The following is a 14,999-nucleotide window of genomic DNA, read 5'->3' on the forward strand; positions in this document are numbered from 1 at the left end:
TCCTTGAAAGTTTACAACATCTCTTTTAGATAGGCTTGCATGTTCTGCATACTTAGCCGCGGCTTGAGCAGCAGAGGTAGCATCCTTAAATTTCATGTTCCAATTCTCCCTACCAACAGAAAAATTACCACTACCCACTCTAGGAAATGATTGCCCATGTTCCAACCTTTTATCCTTGAAACCTAAGTGGCATGAACCACCATCATCAACATAATATTACCTTGAAAGTTCTACAACAACTCTGGCAGCTAGGTTTGCATGTTCTGCAAACTCAGCCGCTATTTGAGTAGCAGAGGTAGCATCCTAAAATTTCATGTTCCAATTCTGTTTGCCAACAGAAAAATTAACATTACCATCTCCAGGAAATGCTTTCCCATGTTCCAACCTTTTATCCATGAAACCTATGTAGCATGAACCATCATCATTAACAAATATTGCCTTGAAAGTTCTACAACAGCTCTGGCAACTAGGCTTGCATGTTCTACAAACTAAGCCGTTGCTTGAGCAGTAGAGGTAGCATCCTTAAATTTCATGTTCCAATACTACCTGGCAATAGAAAAATTACCATTACCATCTCAAGGAAATGATTTCCCATGTTCCAACCTTTTATCCTTGAAACCTAAGTGGCATGAACCACTATCATCAACATAATATTGCCTTGAAAGTTCTACAACAGCTATGGCATCTAGGCTTGCATGTTCTGCAAACTCAGCCGCGGCTTGAGCAGTAGAGATAGCATCCTTAAATTTCATGTTCCAATTCTCCCTTCCAATAGAAACATTACCACTACCCGCTCTAGGAAATGATTGCCCATGTTCCAACCTTTTATCATTGAAACCTAAGTGGCATGAACCACCATCATCAACACAATATTGCATTGAAAGTTCTACAACAGCTCTGGCAGCTAGGTTTGCATGTTCTGCAAACTCAGCCGCTATTTGAGTAGCAGAGGTAGCATCCTTAAATTTCATGGTTCAATTCTGCCTGCCAATAGAAACATTACCATTACCATCTACAGGAAATGATTACCCATGTTCCAACATTTCATCCTTGTAACCTAAGTGGCATGAACCACCATCATCAACACAATATTGCCTTGAAAGTTCTACAACAGCTCTGGCAGCTTGGTTTGCATGTTCTGCAAACTCAGCCGTTGCTTGAGCAGTAGTGGTAGCATCTTTAAATTTTGTGTTCCAATACTCCCTGCCAATAGAAAAATTACCATTACCATCTCAAGTAAATGATTGCCCATGTTCCAACCTTTCATCCTTGAAAACTAAGTGGCATGAACCACCATCATCAATATAATATTGCCTTGAAAGTTCTACAACTGCTCTGGAAGCTAGGGTTTCATGTTCTACAAACTCATCCGCTGCTTGAGCAGCAGAGGTAGCATCCTTAAATTTCATGTTCCAATTCTGCTTGCCAACAGAAGAACTACCATTACAATCTCCAGGAAATGCTTGCCCATGTTCTAACATTTCATCCTTGAAACCTAAGTGGCATGAACCACCATCATCAACACAATATTGCCTTGAAAGTTCTTCAACAGCTCTCGCAGCTAGGCTTGCATGTTCTCCAAACTCATCCGCTGCTTGAGCATCAGAGGTAGCATCCTTAAATTACATGTTCCAATACTGCCTTCCAACAGAAAAATTACCATTACCATCTCAAGGAAATGATTTCCCATGTTCCTACCTTTCTTCTTTGAAACTAAAGTGGCATGAACCACCATCATAAACACAATATTGCCATGAAAGTTCTATAACAGCTCTGGCATCTAGGCTTGCATGTTCTGCAAACTCAGCCGCTGCTTGAGCAGCAGAGGTAGCATCCTTAAATTTCTTATTCCAATTGTGCCTGCCAATAGAAAATTACCATTACTATCTCAAGGAAATGATTTCCCATGTTCCAACCTTTCATCCTTGAAAACTAAGTGGCATGAACCACCATCATCAGCACAATATTTCCTTGAAAGTTCTACTACATCTCTTAAAGCTAGGCTTGCATGTTCTGCAAACTCAGTCGCTACTTGAGAAGCAGAGGTAGCATCCTTAAATTTCATGTTCCAATTATGCTTGCCAATAGAAAAATTACCATTACCATCTCCAGGAAATGATTGCCCATGTTCCAACCTTTCATCCTTGAAACCTAAGTGGCATGAACCACCATCATCAAGACAATATTTCCTTGAAAGTTCTACAATAGCTCTGGCAGCTAGGCTTGGATGTTCTGCAAACTCAGTCGCTGCTTGAGCAGTAGAGGTAGCATCCTTAAATTTCATGTTCCAATTCTGCCTGCCAATAGAAAATTACCATTACCATCTCAAGGAAATGATTTCCCATGTTCTAACCTTTCATCCTTGAAAACTAAGTGCCTTGAACCACCATCATCAGCACAATATTTCCTTGAAAGTTTACAACATCTCTTTTAGATAGGCTTGCATGTTCTGCAAACTCAGCCGCGGCTTGAGCAGCAGAGGTAGCATCCTTAAATTTCATGTTCCATTTCTGCCTACCAACAGAAAAATTACCACTACCCGCTCTAGGAAATGATTGCCCAAGTTCCAACCTTTTATCCTTGAAACCTAAGTGGCATGAACCACCATCATCAACACAATATTGCCATGAAAGTTCTACAACAGCTCTGGCAGCTAGGTTTGTATGTTCTGCAAACTCAGCCGCTGATTGAGTTGCAGAGGTAGCATCCTTAAATTTCATGGTTCAATTCTGCCTGCCAATAGAAACATTACCATTACCATCTGCAGGAAATGATTGCCCATGTTCCAACCTTTCATCCTTGAAACCTAAGTGGCATGAACCGCCATCATCAACACAATATTTCCTTGAAAGTTTACAAAATCTCTTTTAGATAGGCTTGCATGTTCTGCAAACTTAGCCGTGGCTTGAGCAGCAGAGGTAGCATCCTTAAATTCCATGTTCCAATTGTGCCTGCCAATAGAAAATTACCATTACTATCTCAAGGAAATGATTTCCCATGTTCCAATCTTTCATCCTTGAAAACTAAGTGGCATGAACCACCATCATCAGCACAATATTTCCTTGAAAGTTCTATAACATCTCTTTTAGCTAGGCTTGCATGTTCTGCAAACTCAGTCGCTACTTGAGCAGCAGAGGTAGCATCCTTAAATTTCATGTTCCAATTATGCTTGCCAATAGAAAAATTACCATTACCATCTCCAGGATATGATTGCCCATGTTCCAACCTTTCATCCTTGAAACCTAAGTGGCATGAACCACCATCATCAAGACAATATTTCCTTGAAAGTTCTACAACAGCTCTGGCAGCTCGGCTTGGATGTTCTGCAAACTCAGTCGCTGCTTGAGCAGTAGAGGTAGCATCCTTAAATTTCTTGTTCCAATTCTGCCTGCCAATAGAAAATTACCATTACCATCTCAAGGAAATGATTTCCCATGTTCTAACCTTTCATCCTTGAAAACTAAGTGCCATGAACCACCATCATCAGCACAATATTTCTTTGAAAGTTTAACACATATCTTTGATATAGGCTTGCATGTTCTGCAAACTTAGCCGCGGCTTGAGCAGCAGAGATAGCATCCTTAAATTTCATGTTCCAATTCTACCTACCAACAGAACAATTACCACTACCCGCTCTAGGAAATGATTGCCCATGTTCCAACCTTTTATCCTTGAAACCTAAGTGGCATGAACCACCATCATCAACACAATATTGCCTTGAAAGTTCTATAACAACTCTGGCAGCTAGGTTTGCATGTTCTGCAAACTCAGCCGCTATTTGAGTAGCAGAGGTTGCATCCTTAAATTTCATGGTTCAATTCTGCCTGCCAATAGAAACATTTCCATTACCATCTCCAGGAAATGATTGCCCATGTTCCAACCTTTCATCCTTGAAACCTAAGTAGCATGAACCACCATCATCAACACAATATTGCCTTGAAAGTTCTACAACAACTCTGGCAGCTAGGCTTGGATGTTCTGCAAACTCAGTCGCTGCTTGAGCAGTAGAGGTAGCATCCTAAAATTTCATGTTCCAATTCTGCCTGCCAATAGAAAATTACCATTACCATCTCAAGGAAATGATTTCCCATGTTCTAACCTTTCATCCTTGAAAACTAAGTGCCATGAACCACCATCATCAGCACAATATTTCTTTGAAAGTTTACAACATCTCTTTTATATAGGCTTGCATGTTCTGCAAACTTAGCCGCGGCTTGAGCAGCAGAGGTAGCATCCTTAAATTTCATGGTCCAATTCTGCCTACCTACAGAAAAATTACCACTACCCGCTCTAGGATATGATTGCCCATGTTCCAACCTTTTATCCTTGAAACCTAAGTGGCATGAACCACCATCATCAACACAATATTGCCTTGAAAGTTCTACAACACCTCTGGCAGCTAGGTTTGTATGTTCTGCTAACACAGCCGCTATTTGAGTACTAGAGGTAGCATCCTTAAATTTCATGGTTCAATTCTGCCTGCCAATAGAAACATTACCATTACCATCTCCAGGAAATGATTGCCCATGTTCCAACCTTTCATCCTTGAAAACTAAGTGGCATAAACCACCATCATCAACACAATATTGCCTTGAAAGTTCTACAACAGCTTTGGCAGCTAGGGTTTCATGTTCTACATACTCAGCCGCTGCTTGAGCAGCAGAGGTAGCATCCTTAAATTTCATGTTCCAATTCTGCTTGCCAATAGAAGAACTACCATTTCAATCTCCAGGAAATTCTTGCCCATGTTCTAAAATTTCATCCTTGAAACCTAAGTGGCATGAACCACCATTATCAACGCAATATTGCCTTGAAAGTTCTTCAACAGCTCTGGCAGCTAGGCTTGCATGTTCTCCAAACTCAGCCGCTGCTTGAGCATCAGAGGTAGCATCCTTAAATTACATGTTCCAATACTGCCTTCCAACAGAAGAATTACCATTACCATCTCAAGGAAATGATTTCCCATGTTCCAACCTTTCATCCTTGAAAACTAAGTGGCAAGAACCACCATCATCAGCACAATATTTCCTTGAAAGTTCTACTACATCTCTTTTAGCTAGGTTTGCATGTTCTGCAAACTCAGTCGCTACTTGAGCAGCAGAGGTAGCATCCTTAAATTTCATGTTCCAATTATGCTTGCCAATAGAAAAATTACCATTACCATCTCAAGGAAATGATTGCCCATGTTCCAACCTTTCATCCTTGAAACGTAAGTGGCATGAACCACCATCATCAAGACAATATTTCCTTGAAAGTTCTACAACAGCTCTGGCAGCTAGGCTTGGATATTCTGCAAACTCAGTCGCTGCTTGAGCAGTAGAGGTAGGATACTTAAATTTCATGTTCCAATTCTGCCTGCCAATAGAAAATTACCATTACCATCTCAAGGAAATGATTTCCCATGTTCCAACCTTTCATCCTTGAAAACTAAGTGCCATGAACCACCATCATCACCACAATATTTCCTTGAAAGTTTACAACATCTCTTTTAGATAGGCTTGCATGTTCTGCAAACTCAGTCGCGGCTTGAGCAGCAGAGGTAGCATCCTTAAATTTCATGTTCCACTTCTGCCTACCAACAGAAAAATTACCACTACCCGCTCTAGGAAATGATTGCCCAAGTTCAAACCTTTTATCCTTGAAACCTAAGTGCCATGAACCACCATCATCAACACAATATTGCCTTGAAAGTTCTACAACAGCTCTGGCAGCTAGGTTTGCATGTTCTGCAAACTCAGCCTCTGTTTGAGTAGCAGAGGTAGCATCCTTAAATTTCATGGTTCAATTCTGCCCGCCAATAGAAACATTACCATTACCATCTCCAGGAAATGATTGCCCATGTTCCAACCTTTCACCCTTGAAAACTAAGTGGCATGAACCACCATCATCAACACAATATTGCCTTGAAAGTTCTACAACAGCTCTGGCAGCTAGGGTTTCATGTTCTACAAACTCAGCCGCTGCTTGAGCAGCAGAGGTAGCATCCTTAAATTTCATGTTCCAATTCTCCTTGCCAACAGAAGAACCACCATTACAATCTCCAGGAAACGCTTGCCCATGTTCTAATCTTTCATCCTTGAAACCTAAGTGGCATGAATCACCATCATCAACACAATATTGCCTTGAAAGTTCTATAACAGCTCAAGCATATAGGCTTGCATGTTCTGCAAACTCAGCCGCTGCTTGAGCAGCAGAGGTAGCATCCTTAAATTTCATGTTCCAATTGTGCCTGCCAATAGAAAATTACCATTACAATCTCAAGGAAATTATTTCCCATGTTCCAACCTTTCATCCTTGAAAACTAAGTGGCATGAACCACCATCATCAGCACAATATTTCCTTGAAAGTTCTACTACATCTCTTTTAGCTAGGCTTGCATGTTCTGCAAACTCAGTAGCTACTTGAGCAGCAAGGGTAGCATCCTTAAATTTCATGTTCCAATTATGCTTGACAATAGAAAAATTACCATTACCATCTCCAGGAAATGATTGCCCATGTTCCAACCTTTCATCCTTGAAACCTAAGTGGCATGAACCACCATCATTAATATAATATTTCCTTGAAAGTTCTACAATAGCTCTGGCAGCTAGGCTTGGATGTTCTGCAAACTCAGTCGCTGCTTGAGCAGCAGAGGTAGCATCCTTAAATTTCATGTTCCAATTCTGCTTGCCAACAGAAGAACTACCATTACAATCTCCAGGAAATGATTTCCCATGTTCTAACATTTCATCCTTGAAACCTAAGTGGCATGAACCACCATCATCAGCACAATATTGCCTTGAAAGTTCTTCAACAGCTCTCGCAGCTAGGCTTGCATGTTCTCCAAACTCATCCGCTGCTTGAGCAGCAGAGGTAGCATCCTTAAATTACATGTTCCAATACTGCCTTCCAACAGAAAAATTACCATTACCATCTCAAGGAAATGATTTCCCATGTTCCTACCTTTCTTCTTTGAAACTAAAGTGGCATGAACCACCATCATAAACACAATATTGCCATGAAAGTTCTATAACAGCTCTGGCATCTAGGCTTGCATGTTCTGCAAACTCAGCCGCTGCTTGAGCAGCAGAGGTAGCATCCTTAAATTTCTTATTCCAATTGTGCCTGCCAATAGAAAATTACCATTACTATCTCAAGGAAATGATTTCCCATGTTCCAACCTTTCATCCTTGAAAACTAAGTGGCATGAACCACCATCATCAGCACAATATTTCCTTGAAAGTTCTACTACATCTCTTAAAGCTAGGCTTGCATGTTCTGCAAACTCAGTCGCTACTTGAGAAGCAGAGGTAGCATCCTTAAATTTCATGTTCCAATTATGCTTGCCAATAGAAAAATTACCATTACCATCTCCAGGAAATGATTGCCCATGTTCCAACCTTTCATCCTTGAAACCTAAGTGGCATGAACCACCATCATCAAGACAATATTTCCTTGAAAGTTCTACAATAGCTCTGGCAGCTAGGCTTGGATGTTCTGCAAACTCAGTCGCTGCTTGAGCAGTAGAGGTAGCATCCTTAAATTTCATGTTCCAATTCTGCCTGCCAATAGAAAATTACCATTACCATCTCAAGGAAATGATTTCCCATGTTCTAACTTTTCATCCTTGAAAACTAAGTGCCTTGAACCACCATCATCAGCACAATATTTCCTTGAAAGTTTACAACATCTCTTTTAGATAGGCTTGCATGTTCTGCAAACTCAGCCGCGGCTTGAGCAGCAGAGGTAGCATCCTTAAATTTCATGTTCCATTTCTGCCTACCAACAGAAAAATTACCACTACCCGCTCTAGGAAATGATTGCCCAAGTTCCAACCTTTTATCCTTGAAACCTAAGTGGCATGAACCACCATCATCAACACAATATTGCCATGAAAGTTCTACAACAGCTCTGGCAGCTAGGTTTGTATGTTCTGCAAACTCAGCCGCTGATTGAGTAGCAGAGGTAGCATCCTTAAATTTCATGGTTCAATTCTGCCTGCCAATAGAAACATTACCATTACCATCTGCAGGAAATGATTGCCCATGTTCCAACCTTTCATCCTTGAAACCTAAGTGGCATGAACCACCATCATCAACACAATATTTCCTTGAAAGTTTACAAAATCTCTTTTAGATAGGCTTGCATGTTCTGCAAACTTAGCCGTGGCTTGAGCAGCAGAGGTAGCATCCTTAAATTCCATGTTCCAATTGTGCCTGCCAATAGAAAATTACCATTACTATCTCAAGGAAATGATTTCCCATGTTCCAATCTTTCATCCTTGAAAACTAAGTGGCATGAACCACCATCATCAGCACAATATTTCCTTGAAAGTTCTATAACATCTCTTTTAGCTAGGCTTGCATGTTCTGCAAACTCAGTCGCTACTTGAGCAGCAGAGGTAGCATCCTTAAAATTCATGTTCCAATTATGCTTGCCAATAGAAAAATTACCATTACCATCTCCAGGATATGATTGCCCATGTTCCAACCTTTCATCCTTGAAACCTAAGTGGCATGAACCACCATCATCAAGACAATATTTCCTTGAAAGTTCTGCAACAGCTCTGGCAGCTCGGCTTGGATGTTCTGCAAACTCAGTCGCTGCTTGAGCAGTAGAGGTAGCATCCTTAAATTTCTTGTTCCAATTCTGCCTGCCAATAGAAAATTACCATTACCATCTCAAGGAAATGATTTCCCATGTTCTAACCTTTCATCCTTGAAAACTAAGTGCCATGAACCACCATCATCAGCACAATATTTCTTTGAAAGTTTAACACATATCTTTGATATAGGCTTGCATGTTCTGCAAACTTAGCCGCGGCTTGAGCAGCAGAGATAGCATCCTTAAATTTCATGTTCCAATTCTACCTACCAACAGAACAATTACCACTACCCGCTCTAGGAAATGATTGCCCATGTTCCAACCTTTTATCCTTGAAACCTAAGTGGCATGAACCACCATCATCAACACAATATTGCCTTGAAAGTTCTATAACAACTCTGGCAGCTAGGTTTGCATGTTCTGCAAACTCAGCCGCTATTTGAGTAGCAGAGGTTGCATCCTTAAATTTCATGGTTCAATTCTGCCTGCCAATAGAAACATTTCCATTACCATCTCCAGGAAATGATTGCCCATGTTCCAACCTTTCATCCTTGAAACCTAAGTAGCATGAACCACCATCATCAACACAATATTGCCTTGAAAGTTCTACAACAACTCTGGCAGCTAGGCTTGGATGTTCTGCAAACTCAGTCGCTGCTTGAGCAGTAGAGGTAGCATCCTAAAATTTCATGTTCCAATTCTGCCTGCCAATAGAAAATTACCATTACCATCTCAAGGAAATGATTTCCCATGTTCTAACCTTTCATCCTTGAAAACTAAGTGCCATGAACCACCATCATCAGCACAATATTTCTTTGAAAGTTTACAACATCTCTTTTATATAGGCTTGCATGTTCTGCAAACTTAGCCGCGGCTTGAGCAGCAGAGGTAGCATCCTTAAATTTCATGGTCCAATTCTGCCTACCTACAGAAAAATTACCACTACCCGCTCTAGGATATGATTGCCCATGTTCCAACCTTTTATCCTTGAAACCTAAGTGGCATGAACCACCATCATCAACACAATATTGCCTTGAAAGTTCCACAACACCTCTGGCAGCTAGGTTTGTATGTTCTGCAAACACAGCCGCTGTTTGAGTACTAGAGGTAGCATCCTTAAATTTCATGGTTCAATTCTGCCTGCCAATAGAAACATTACCATTACCATCTCCAGGAAATGATTGCCCATGTTCCAACCTTTCATCCTTGAAAACTAAGTGGCATAAACCACCATCATCAACACAATATTGCCTTGAAAGTTCTACAACAGCTTTGGCAGCTAGGGTTTCATGTTCTACAAACTCAGCCGCTGCTTGAGAAGCAGAGGTAGCATCCTTAAATTTCATGTTCCAATTCTGCTTGCCAACAGAAGAACTACCATTTCAATCTCCAGGAAATTCTTGCCCATGTTCTAAAATTTCATCCTTGAAACCTAAGTGGCATGAACCACCATTATCAACGCAATATTGCCTTGAAAGTTCTTCAACAGCTCTGGCAGCTAGGCTTGCATGTTCTCCAAACTCAGCCGCTGCTTGAGCATCAGAGGTAGCATCCTTAAATTACATGTTCCAATACTGCCTTCCAACAGAAGAATTACCATTACCATCTCAAGGAAATGATTTCCCATGTTCCAACCTTTCATCCTTGAAAACTAAGTGGCAAGAACCACCATCATCAGCACAATATTTCCTTGAAAGTTCTACTACATCTCTTTTAGCTAGGTTTGCATGTTCTGCAAACTCAGTCGCTACTTGAGCAGCAGAGGTAGCATCCTTAAATTTCATGTTCCAATTATGCTTGCCAATAGAAAAATTACCATTACCATCTCAAGGAAATGATTGCCCATGTTCCAACCTTTCATCCTTGAAACGTAAGTGGCATGAACCACCATCATCAAGACAATATTTCCTTGAAAGTTCTACAACAGCTCTGGCAGCTAGGCTTGGATATTCTGCAAACTCAGTCGCTGCTTGAGCAGTAGAGGTAGGATACTTAAATTTCATGTTCCAATTCTGCCTGCCAATAGAAAATTACCATTACCATCTCAAGGAAATGATTTCCCATGTTCCAACCTTTCATCCTTGAAAACTAAGTGCCATGAACCACCATCATCACCACAATATTTCCTTGAAAGTTTACAACATCTCTTTTAGATAGGCTTGCATGTTCTGCAAACTCAGTCGCGGCTTGAGCAGCAGAGGTAGCATCCTTAAATTTCATGTTCCACTTCTGCCTACCAACAGAAAAATTACCACTACCCGCTCTAGGAAATGATTGCCCAAGTTCAAACCTTTTATCCTTGAAACCTAAGTGCCATGAACCACCATCATCAACACAATATTGCCTTGAAAGTTCTACAACAGCTCTGGCAGCTAGGTTTGCATGTTCTGCAAACTCAGCCTCTGTTTGAGTAGCAGAGGTAGCATCCTTAAATTTCATGGTTCAATTCTGCCCGCCAATAGAAACATTACCATTACCATCTCCAGGAAATGATTGCCCATGTTCCAACCTTTCACCCTTGAAAACTAAGTGGCATGAACCACCATCATCAACACAATATTGCCTTGAAAGTTCTACAACAGCTCTGGCAGCTAGGGTTTCATGTTCTACAAACTCAGCCGCTGCTTGAGCAGCAGAGGTAGCATCCTTAAATTTCATGTTCCAATTCTGCTTGCCAACAGAAGAACCACCATTACAATCTCCAGGAAACGCTTGCCCATGTTCTAATCTTTCATCCTTGAAACCTAAGTGGCATGAATCACCATCATCAACACAATATTGCCTTGAAAGTTCTATAACAGCTCAAGCATATAGGCTTGCATGTTCTGCAAACTCAGCCGCTGCTTGAGCAGCAGAGGTAGCATCCTTAAATTTCATGTTCCAATTGTGCCTGCCAATAGAAAATTACCATTACAATCTCAAGGAAATTATTTCCCATGTTCCAACCTTTCATCCTTGAAAACTAAGTGGCATGAACCACCATCATCAGCACAATATTTCCTTGAAAGTTCTACTACATCTCTTTTAGCTAGGCTTGCATGTTCTGCAAACTCAGTAGCTACTTGAGCAGCAAGGGTAGCATCCTTAAATTTCATGTTCCAATTATGCTTGACAATAGAAAAATTACCATTACCATCTCTAGGAAATGATTGCCCATGTTCCAACCTTTCATCCTTGAAACCCAAGTGGCATTAACCACCATTATCAAGACAATATTTCCTTGAAAGTTCTACAACAGCTCTGGCAGCTAGGGTTTCATGTTCTACAAACTCAGCCGCTGCTTGAGCAGCAGAGGTAGCATCCTTAAATTTCATGTTCCAATTCTGCTTGCCAATAGAAGAACCACCATTACTATCTCCAGGAAACGCTTGCCCATGTTCTAATCTTTCATCCTTGAAACCTAAGTGGCATGAACCACCATCATCAACACAATATTGCCTTGAAAGTTCTATAACAGCTCTAGCATATAGGCTTGCATGTTCTGCAAACTCAGCCGCTGCTTGAGCAGCAGAGGTAGCATCCTTAAATTTCATGTTCCAATTGTGCCTGCCAATAGAAAATTACCATTACAATCTCAAGGAAATTATTTCCCATGTTCCAACCTTTCATCCTTGAAAACTAAGTGGCATGAACCACCATCATCAGCACAATATTTCCTTGAAAGTTCTACTACATCTCTTTTAGCTAGGCTTGCATGTTCTGCAAACTCAGTCGCTACTTGAGCAGCAGAGGTAGCATCCTTAAATTTCATGTTCCAATTATGCTTGACAATAGAAAAATTACCATTACCATCTCTAGGAAATGATTGCCCATGTTCCAACCTTTCATCCTTGAAACCTAAGTGGCATTAACCACCATCATCAAGACAATATTTCCTTGAAAGTTCTACAACAGCTCTGGCAGCTAGGCTTGGATGTTCTGCAAACTCAGTCGCTGCTTGAGCAGTAGAGGTAGCATCCTTAAATTTTATGTTCCAATTCTTCCTGCCAATAGAAAATTACCATTACCATCTCAAGGAAATGATTTCCCATGTTCCAAACTTTCATCCTTGAAAACTAAGTGCCATGAACCACCATCATCAGCACAATATTTCCTTGAAACTTTACAACATCTCTTTTAGATAGGCTTGCATGTTCTGCAAACTCAGTCGCTGCTTGAGCAGTAGAGGTAGCATCCTAAAATTTCATGTTCCAATTCTGCCTACCAATAGAAAATTACCATTACCATCTCAAGGAAATGATTTCCCACGTTCTAACCTTTCATCCTTGAAAACTAAGTGCCATGAACCACCATCATCAGCACAATATTTCTTTGAAAGTTTAACACATCTCTTTTATATAGGCTTGCATGTTCTGCAAACTTAGCCGCGGCTTGAGCAGCAGAGGTAGCATCCTTAAATTTCATGTTCCAATTCTGCCTACCAACAGAACAATTACCACTACCCGCTCTAGGAAATGATTGCCCATGTTCCAACCTTTTATCCTTGAAACCTAAGTGGCATGAACCACTATCATCAACACAATATTGCCTTGAAAGTTATACAACAACTCTGGCCGCTAGGTTTGCATGTTCTGCAAACTCAGCCGCTATTTGAGTAGCAGAGGTTGCATCCTTAAATTTCATGGTTCAATTCTGCCTGCCAATAGAAACATTTCCATTACCATCTCCAGGAAATGATTGCCCATGTTCCAACCTTTCATCCTTGAAATCTAAGTAGCATGAACCACCATCATCAACACAATATTGCCTTGAAAGTTCTACAACAACTCTGGCAGCTAGGCTTGGATGTTCTGCAAACTCAGTCGCTGCTTGAGCAGTAGAGGTAGCATCCTAAAATTTCATGTTCCAATTCTGCCTGCCAATAGAAAATTACCATTACCATCTCAAGGAAATGATTTCCCATGTTCTAACCTTTCATCCTTGAAAACTAAGTGCCATGAACCACCATCATCAGCACAATATTTCTTTGAAAGTTTAACACATCTCTTTTATATAGGCTTGCATGTTCTGCAAACTTAGACACGGCTTGAGCAGCAGAGGTAGCATCCTTAAATTTCATGTTCCAATTCTGCCTACCTACAGAACAATTACCACTACCCGCTCTAGGAAATGATTGCCCATGTTCCAACCTTTTATCCTTGAAACCTAAGTGGCATGAACCACCATCATCAACACAATATTGCCTTGAAAGTTCTACAACAACTCTGGCAGCTAGGTTTGCATGTTCTGCAAACTCAGCCGCTATTTGAGTAGCAGAGGTTGCATCTTTAAATTTCATGGTTCAATTCTGCCTGCCAATAGAAACATTTCCATTACCATCTCCAGGAAATGATTGCCCATGTTCCAACCTTTCATCCTTGAAACCTAAGTAGCATGAACCACCATGATCAACACAATATTGCCTTGAAAGTTCTACAACAACTCTGGCAGCTAGGCTTGGATGTTCTGCAAACTCAGTCGCTGCTTGAGCAGTAGAGGTAGCATCCTAAAATTTCATGTTCCAATTCTGCCTGCCAATAGAAAATTACCATTACCATCTCAAGGAAATGATTTTCCATGTTCTAACCTTTCATCCTTGAAACCTAAGTGCCATGAACCACCATCATCAGCACAATATTTCTTTGAAATTTCTACTATATCTCTTTTAGCTAGGTTTGCATGTTCTGCAAACTCAGTCGCTACTTGAGCAGCAGAGGTAGCATCCTTAAATTTCATGTTCCAATTATGCTTGCCAATAGAAAAATTACCATTACCATCTCAAGGAAATGATTGCCCATGTTCCAACCTTTCATCCTTGAAACGTAAGTGGCATGAACCACCATCATCAAGACAATATTTCCTTGAAAGTTCTACAACAGCTCTGGCAGCTAGGCTTGGATGTTCTGCATACTCAGTCGCTACTTGAGCAGTAGAGGTAGGATCCTAAAATTTCATGTTCCAATTCTGCCTGCCAATAGAAAATTACCATTACCATCTCAAGGAAATGATTTCCCATGTTCCAACCTTTCATCCTTGAAAACTAAGTGCCATGAACCACCATCATCAGCACAATATTTCCTTGAAAGTTTACAACATCTCTTTTAGATAGGCTTGCATGTTCTGCAAACTCAGCCGCGGCTTGAGCAGCAGAGGTAGCATCCTTAAATTTCATGTTCCAATTCTGCCTACCAACAGAAAAATTACCACTACCCGCTCTAGGAAATGATTGCCCAAGTTCAAACCTTTTATCCTTGAAACCTAAGTGCCATGAACCACCATCATCAACACAATATTGCCTTGAAAGTTCTACAACAGCTCCGGCAGCTAGGTTTGCATGTTCTGCAAACTCAGCCGCTGTTTGAGTAGCAGAGGTAGCATCCTTAAATTTCATGGTTCAATTCTGCCTGCCAATAGAAACATTACCACTACCATCTCCA

Source organism: Nicotiana tomentosiformis, unplaced genomic scaffold, assembly GCF_000390325.3.
Source record: "Nicotiana tomentosiformis unplaced genomic scaffold, ASM39032v3 Un00001, whole genome shotgun sequence".
NCBI classification, from domain to species: Eukaryota; Viridiplantae; Streptophyta; class Magnoliopsida; order Solanales; family Solanaceae; genus Nicotiana; species Nicotiana tomentosiformis.